Source organism: Pan paniscus, chromosome 18 (genome assembly GCF_029289425.2).
Source record: "Pan paniscus chromosome 18, NHGRI_mPanPan1-v2.0_pri, whole genome shotgun sequence".
In the NCBI taxonomy this organism is placed as follows: domain Eukaryota; kingdom Metazoa; phylum Chordata; class Mammalia; order Primates; family Hominidae; genus Pan; species Pan paniscus.
The window spans coordinates 26848680-26858102 of record NC_073267.2 but is presented as its reverse complement, the minus strand read 5'-3'; positions in this window follow the sequence as shown (position 1 = coordinate 26858102).

Below are 9423 nucleotides of genomic sequence, written 5' to 3'. Positions count from 1 at the left end.
GGCAACTATTTGAAGGTGTTAGATGTGTGCTCTTCTATTTTCTATGTCCTTGTAAAACTAGTAGTGTTGTTTTATGCATACATATTTTTAATTCACATAAATAGCATCACGCTGTGGACCTCATTTGATTCTTACATTTTTACACTCAACTACACATTGCTCTGGGTGCATTTCACCTGTTGCTTCTGACCTGAATATTATTACACGGTGTGCATACCATGCCTTTTGCTTATCCATGTCTCGTTGATTGAACCTAGATTCACTTAATCATAGCCTTTAAATCTCCACTACCACAAACAACACTTTGATGAACGTTCTCAGAGTTGTCACCTTAAAAACCTGTGTGACTGACAACTTCTCTGCAAAAACATCTGGAAGTGAGAATTTTTGATCATAAGAGACCTGTATATTTAATGACGATGTATCACTGGTGTGTTCTCAATGGCTGTGCCAGTACAGTATTCACAAGCAATGCATGAGGGTTATAGTGTCCCCATCTCTGACAAGTCTTTTTCAATCTTACATCCTGACTGTGCTCTATGCAATCTTCTATATTTTTTGAATATTTATTTACCTCTTTTGTTTGTGTCTTTTCTTTGATAATTGAAAATTATTCAACAGCTGAAAGTAAGTTATTTGTCCCCTGTAGTTATCAACTTTCATTTAATATTCTTACTATTTTATTTTGTTTTCAGTTCTTAATCCTTATCATTTTTTCTAAGAACTAGAAAGCTTCTAAAATGTGTTCTTTTTATTTTCAATTAAATTTCCCTCTCTGTCAGTTCTATACTTTACTGTTTCTAATATACTATTTAAAAATATATCCTATCAAAATGTAAATTGGTACAGCCATTATGGAAAACAATATGGAGGTCCCTCAAAAAATTAAAAATAGAACTACCATATGATCACGCAATCCCACGTCTGGGTATATATCCAAAGGAAACACTGGTCATTAGAGAAATGCAAATCAAAACCACAATGAGATACCATCTCACGCCAGTTAGAATGGCAATCATTAAAAAGTCAGGAAACAACAGATGCTAGAGAGGATGTGGAGAAATAGGAACGCTTTTACACTGTTGGTGGGAGTGTAAATTAGTTCAACCATTATGGAAGACAGTGTGGTGATTCCTCAAGGATCTAGAACCAGAAATGCCATTTAACCCAGCAATCCCATTACTGGGTATATACCCAAAGGATTATAAATCATTCTACTATAAAGACACATGCACATGTATGTTTATTGCAGCACCGTTCACAATAGCAAAGACTTGGAACCAACCCAAATGCACATTAATGGTAGGCTGGATAAAGAAAATGTGGCACATACACACCATGGAATACTACACAGCCATAAAAAAGGATGAGTTCATGTCCTTTGCAGGGACATGGATGAATCTGGAAACCATCATTCTCAGCAAACTAACACAGGAACAGAAAACCATACACCACAAGTTCTCACTCACAAGCGGGAGTTGAACGATGAAAACACATGGACACAGGGAGGGGAACATCACACACTGGGGCCTGTCAGGGGGTGGAGGGCTAGGGGAGGGATAAAATTAGAAGAAATACCTAATGTAGATGACAGGTTGATGGGTGCAGCAAACCACCATGGCACGCGTATACCTATGTAACAAACCTGCACATTCGGCACATGTATCCCAGAACTTAAAGTATAATAAAAAAAAAAAATGAAGTCAGTATCTCAATGAGATATCTACATTCCCATCTTCATTGCTACATTATTCACAATAGCCAAGATATAGAAAAAACCTCCATGCCCATCATTGAATAGGAAAATGCAGTAAGTATATATATGTAATATATGTAGTGGATTATTATTCACAGAAAGACAAATACTGCGTGATCTCAGTTATAGGTGGAATCTAAAAAAGTCAAACTCATAAAAGCAGAGATTAGAATGGTGGTTGCCAGGGGCTAAGGAGTTGGGGAAATGGGGAGATGCTTGTCAAAGAGTACAAAGTTTCAGTTATGCAGAAAAGTCCTGAGAATCGAATGTACAGTATGGTTACCATAGTTAATAATACTGTATTGCACACTTAAAATATGCTGACAAAGTAGATCTTAAGTGTTCTCAACACAGGGGGAAAAAAGACAACTATGTGAGGCGATGAATATGTTAACTAGATTGAGTGTGTTCATCATTTCACAATGAATATGTACATCAAAACGTCATGTTGCACACCTTAAATATATACAATTTTTATTTGTCAATTATGCTTCAAAATGCATGAGAAAAAAATTTTTGTGTTGGCTCAACTCCTAAGCCTGAACATTCTCTTAATACTACTCTCTTCAACTGCTTTGGCTTGTTTTCTTTTCCTGAATCCAGCCATATCTGATTTAATGAGAATGAGATAATTAACTGTATGTGTAAAATTTGGCTGTATAGTTATGGTGCTATTGTAGTGTGTTTGTTAAAATAAAAGTTTTTGGCTGGGCACAGTGGCTCACGCCTATAATCCCAGCACTTTGGGAGGCTGAGGCAGGCAAATCACTTGAGTTCTGGAGTTTGAGACCAGCCTGGTCAACATGGTGAGACCCTGTCTCTACTAAAAATACAAAAATTAGCCGGGCATGGTGGTGCACGCCTATAATCTCAGCTGCTCAGTAGACTGAGGAATGAGAATCACTTGAGCCTAGGAGGTGGAGGTTGCAGTGAGTTGACATTGTGCCACTGCACTCCAGTCTGGGTGACAAAGTGAGAACCTGTCTCAAAAAAGAAAAAATAAAATAAAAGGTTTTAAGTCTAAAAACACCGGGGCCTGTTGTGGGGTGGAGGGAGGGGGGAGGGATAGCATTAGGAGATATACCTAATGTTAAATGACGAGTTGATGGGTGCAGGACACCAACATGGCACATGTATACATATGTAACTAACCTGCACGTTGTGCACATGTACCCTAAAACTTAAAGTATAATACAAAAAAAAACTAAAATAAAATACATTTACCCTATCTTGTAGTATCTCACTTTTATGCTGAATCTTTTATTTCTAACTTTCTCACAGCCAGATTCTTCTTCATTAAATTCTTATTATGCTATTTTGAATTTCATGTTTCATAAAATGCAAGCACTTTTACATTTTGGATGAACAAAATAGAAACTTTCTAAAACTGACTTGTTTCTTTCAGTAGGTTTATAATACTCTCTTTTACTTCTTGTTTTATTTTACATCACATATTCATATGTATATTCATATTTCTTACATATCTTCCCTTTTTCTGAGCTTTGTATGGTGAAATTCTAAATAGAATGGTTTTGTCACCAAACATGGTGAATCTATTGTTTTTGGATTCCATATCTTTCCACTTGGATGCTTTCAAAATATGCCTGTCAAATCATGTGCTAGAAGGCTGATAGTAATAGTTGAACCCTTTCTCAGTTACTAGGGTTTTTTCTTATATTTACAGGTCCTTTGAATTTTTTCCTTCACCCTTGATGTTGAGTAATTTCACTAGAATGTGTGTTAATTATTTGGTATCAATGTTTCCTAGTTCATGTTGTTTCCTTCCAGTTTGCAAATAAAGAGTCCCTTTTATTCAGGAAAGTTCTTTTCTATGATTTTTTTTTCATTCCATTTGTTCTGTTAGCTTTTCCAGGGCTGCCAATTATACATGTATTGCCACTCCTTTGCCCTCCAATCCTTTCTAACTCTTTGTTCTTTCTATTTATTTTTTTTACTTTCCAAACCCTATATTCTGTATTCTTAATTGTATTTTCAGCAATGCTAACTCTTGTCAATACTTCCATCATGACTTTCATATATTTTATGTTGTTTTATTTTTTCCTCCACGTTTCTTAAGTTCTACTAAGTCATTTTTCTACTCTTAACGTCTTCTTTGAGACATTTTATCTTACTTGATTTTCTCTTTCATTTCTTTGATTTTGTAGAGAAGTGTTTGTATCATTTTTCCCTGAAATGCTACATGAACTTTCTAGGCTATAGTCTACGTTTGCCTTTTAGTTTATTTTCTAAATTTTATTTATCTTAGAATAGGAGTCATTTCTTCAGAGAAGCTGTAAGCTAAAAGATACTGTGTATGACAAGCTGGGCAAGTGAGCAGGGAGAGCTGACCACTCAGAATTGGGGATTCTGTCTCAGAACACTTTCCTCCCCACTGTGCTATTTAGTCTCCTCTCCAGGCTGTTAGCATTTTTATCCTTCTTTAGGTGGTGGCTTTGCATATGTCTGTTGAGGGAGGTCATCCTATTTGTTTTGCAATGAAGTACTCTTTCTTCCATACTTTTATCTTATGGTCCAGTGTTTATTTTTCTTCTGCCCCTGTCCATCTCTCCTCTCTCCTCTCTTCTGTACCAATATCTTGCTTCTTGGTAACATTATATGCCTGCACAGTTTCTAAATCACCCCCCACCAATGAGTGGCATTTGAATGGACTCATGGATGGTTCTGCAGCCCACTCATGTTCCCAGTCTTTGCAGACACATCGTGTGGTGCTTACATTTGGAAAACCCTGCATGCTGATTGAGTTGTGTAGAGACACATCTTCTCTAGAAGGAATGTCTTGATTTGGTCATGTGTAACTATCTTTAGCAGACATTCTTCATAAGTTATACGTTAGAGGTGCAAATCTTTTATAGCTTTATTGAATACAGAGTTGTGTTTATTGCTTTTTTATTTTTGCTTTCAGTCAATTTCAAGAAAGAGAGTGGGTAAAAACAATTTTAGTTCATAAAAGATTTTGGAGAATCTACATTTGTATTTTAGAAAGATCATATTGGCTTCAGCAAGAAACACCGTAGAAGACCAGGTTGGGGAAAGGATGTATGAGACTGGAGGTTGCTCAAGCCTGGAAACAGACAGGAAGACCATTAAGAAAACTAATATATTTATGCAAAAGAGAGATGATGAGGTCTAGGAAAGGTCAAGGGCTGAAAGATAAGAAAAGGGGAGAAAGAAGACCTAAGTCTTTGGAGTCATCCGTCCACTGATGACACTTGATGACAAGTTTCTAGTCCAATTTATGTGACAAAATTGGATGGAGACATGCAGGAAAGAGAAGTGAGCTGAAATTGAATCTTGGGAATTCTGCACTTAGGAATGGAAAGCCAAAGATTCTCCTGTAAAAGGCAATGAGAGGTAGATACTGAAAATGTAAGAGGAAAATAATGCAATAGTGCGAGGGCAAAGAGTGTTTCCAAACGGGAGATGGTCAGTGGTGCCCAGTGATTCCAGGAATTGGTGCAAGATAAGGTCTTAAAGATTGACATTGGATTTAATGGCATGAACATCATTGGTAACTGTTATGAGAGTAGTATCAATAACAGTGAAAAGGGAAACCTGATATCAGGGGATTGAGGTGTGAACAGAACATTTCAAAGTATAGTTAAAGAATACAGGAAACTCTTAAAGAAGTTTAACTATAAACACGGAGGTAAATATAGAAATAGAATGTAGAATCAGCTCAAGGAAAACCTCTCGTATAATGATATGCCATATATCATAGCTTTAGGATGCCCCAATAGCAACAATAAATCATATTTCTACAGAAATTTAGTTCAGGTGGGCTTTTGCATACCTAAGCTCATTTCAAATTCACCTCACTAAATTATCTCAACTTTACTCATGAGGAAACTAAGGCTCAGAGAGATAACAATAAAACAATTCTCTAAAGAATAAAATAAGAAAATTAGTACTTTTTTTTGAGACAGGGTCTCACTCTGTTGGCCAATGGTGAATGCAGTGGTGCAATCTCAGCTCACTGCAACCTCTGCCTCCTGGGCTCAAATGATCTTCCCACCTCAACCTTCCAAGTAGCTGGGACTATAGGTGCATGCCACCACACCTGGCTAATTTTTGTGTTTCTTGAAGAGGCGGGGGGGGGGGGGTCTCATTATGTTGCCCAGGCTGGTCTCGAACTCCTGAGCTCAAGGGATATGCCTGCCTCCGCCTCCCAAAATGCTGATATTACAGATGTGAGCTACCATACCTGGCCAGTACATCATTTTGACCCCAGCTTGAGCACAACCCCATCATTCAAATCCTGGGTCAAGGCCGGTGCCATGACTCATGCCTGTAATCCTAGAACTTTAGGAGGCCGAGATGGAAGGATTGCTAGAGTTCAGGAGTTCTAGACCAGCCTGGTCAAAATAGCAAGACCCCATATCTCTGAAAACAAACAAACAAACAAAAATCCTAGGTCAAAGTCAGTTTCCACATCCTTAGCGCAAAATAGAGTCAATATTTCACCTGAGCCCAAAGTTACCATGCAAATTGTTAGATTGAAATGCATACTTTCATTTCCAATGGAATAAAACTGCAGAGTCCAGTTCGCTTTCTATTAACTCCTCCAGAGCATCTTCCCTGCCCAGGTATTTCCATGCAAGGATGATACTAGCTAATTGCCTGAATTAAATATTTTACTGCTTAAAAGGGTTTGCTAGACTACATGATTTATAAATATTCATTCTGCAGGCAAGAGGAAGCAAGGGAAATTTGGTTTCTGGTGACTGCCTTTGTAGCAAACTATTCAATAGTAACACTCAGAGATAGCCTCAGTATCTAGGTAAAGTGTTTTTGGAGCCTCAAATCCCTAATAGGAAAACAATTTCTCCAAACGCACAACCGTTTCTGCTGAGCCACTAAATACTTCTGTTTGCCCATGACAGGGACAGCCTTAAGGTGATATGATAGATGCCAAGCAAATAATCAATCGATACACTGGCTTAAGTCTCCGTCTATCAGTTTGGCATTGTGTGGACTAATTAGATGATAAAATGTGATGAATGTGTATTAAACTCAGCCTCCCCCTGAAAGCTCCCAGGGGTCCTTTCCCATTTTCTAGCTGACCTTTTAGCGCTCAGCTTTATTGTATGTGAATGCAATTAAATCAATTTGTAAGATATTTGCATTAGTGTGGCTTGTTCAGAATTCAATTATTCAGTGTCTGTTTACTGCCCTTCGGAGGCTTGTGCACTGGCTCGTGTTCAAGTAGTGGATAAAGGCAGAAAGGGGTGATCTGGTCAGGATTGAAGCCCATGAATACCTTCCCTCCAAGATATTTCTGAGAACCAACTTACCCAGATCCCTCTCCTCCCAGGTCTCAGGAGGGATAAGAATGAACTTTCAACATGGCTGAGCTTTCATCCTGGCTCTGCCGCTTACTGGAATAATAGACTTGAATAAGTCATTTAACCTGTGTGAGCCTTTGTTTCCTTATGCCAAAGAGTTGCTTGGCTTTGAGTTCCCTCCAAAATAGATGCTGAGAGTAGGATTCGAGTGCAAGTGTTTATTGGGGAGGTGATAGTAGCAAGTGATAGTAAGACAGTGAGGCAGCAAGAAAGGGATGGGAGAAGCAAATATGAGATGCATTCGGGAGCAGATTACTGTCGTGGGCAACTGGTGTTCATTCCCTCTGGGGACCTCTGGGAGATGGAGTAGAACATTCACCAGAGCTGTCCCACCCAAGAAGCAAGGAGCTTAGGCATTTCTCCACCAACTGCCATTCATTATTGGTCCAGGGGTGTTCACTTTATGGCACTTCAGGTTGGCCACAACACTGGCTGAGTGTCCTTCTGATGCCAGAGAATACCTCCAAATAGAGTAGCTGGCCGCTTTCAGTAAAAAGCCCTGTGCATGCAGCAACATGGCACAGCACAATGGCATCCACTACAGGGGATGGGCTTCATTGTAATGTCAAAGAGCGATAATACATGTAAAGTCCTTAGTACTATTACTGGCACAGCATAAGTCCATCTATCAGTAATAGTTGAGAAAATCATTTCTGGGAATATACAAATCTAGGAAAGTAGCTTTCCTCAGCATGGGAATCCAATTGTGATCCCAAGTATTTGGCAAAAGGAAGACCACTGTACTCTATGCCTTATTGAGCAGTGCAGAAGGTGAAATTGTGGAAGGCTTTATGGAGGAGGTGACATTTGAACTGGATTTTTAAGGATGGGTAGGAGTTCACTGGGTGCACAATGGGAGTGCAGACATTCCTAGCAGAAGGGATGGCATGTGTTCTGATATAAAGACATGATGTAGAATATGCTTTGTGACCTACTTATAGTTTAGAATGGTTGAAGTGTAGGATGAGGGGAAACTTTATGTCATGATGCCAGAATTCAATTCATAAGAGAATTTTTACATAATTCATGAGCATTATAGTATTAGTATTATCTTATAAGCAACAGGGAACCATTGGATCTACTAATGCAAAGTTTTTAATAACACATTTTGATGACACACGAAGGAAATCATTTATAATAGAAATCAGTGGATTAATAACCGTAAGTTCAAAAGATCTGCTATACAGGAATGAGAGAAAATATAATGTTTTATATGAAAAGTGCTTCAAGGTTTTCATTGAGCCAGCATGTTACATGACTTCAAAGAAACAAATAAGTTAATTCAAACTTAGTTAGGTTGCATTAATATAAACAGAGCAGTGTCCAGATAAGGGACGAATAGAATCACACTTGATCTGTACTATCTGAGCAGCTCAGAAAGCAGTTGTCCAATTTTAAATGACATATCTTTTCAAAGGGACACAGGTACACTGGAACAAGCCCAGGGAAGAAGAAGCAGAATGTCAGAGTCCAAAAATCATGTAAGATGTAGATGACTGAAGAGCAGAGAGCAGGTACGCTGCAGAGAGTAGACTCGTAGAACACACCTGAGCTGGCTTCTATTGTGAGGAAGAGATGAGATTGAGTCTATGTGGTTCCAGAGGCTCCCAGTGAAGCATGTTTCAAGTCAGTGGAACTAATCAAAGCCATTCAACAATAAAACAGTCAGCCCTGGAGGAAGTTCTCTATTCTTTGGAGTAACTGGTAATAAACGAGAATACCTCTCCAAGAGGCTTGGATGAGATGCTAGCTTTTAGAAAGGAACTAACCCCTAAAGTCCCTTTCAACTAAGATTCTATGATTCTATGACAATGATTCTCTCCAGGTATCCCGCTAGGAGACACACCACAAAAGGGGGCATTTTACAGGGCATACCACAAAGATGCCATTTCTAGTGGTCAAGGAACAAAAAGCAACATCTCTGTGTGGTCAGTTGCAAATGATTGGAATAAGGGGAATACGAAAAGAAAAAGTCAGTGGTTTCCTTTTGTCGTTGTCTAAGAAAAATAATAGGCATCAAATATCTCCTGTGTTCTGGGCGCCATATTTAATAGCATTAGCAATAGAAGAAGATGGAGAAAGAGATAGAGAAGGAGAAAGAGAAGGAGAAGGGAAAGGAGAAGGAGAAGGGGTAGGAGAAGGAGGAGAAAGAGAAATCACAGTAGTAGTAGCTACAATTTATTATTTATGTGTTACTGAATGTTCTCATGGAACTGTTATAAAAACTTTTTAACTTCATTGCTTTACCGGATGAATTCTTTCTGCTATAAACAATATTACATGATCATTACTGTAGACAGGGTT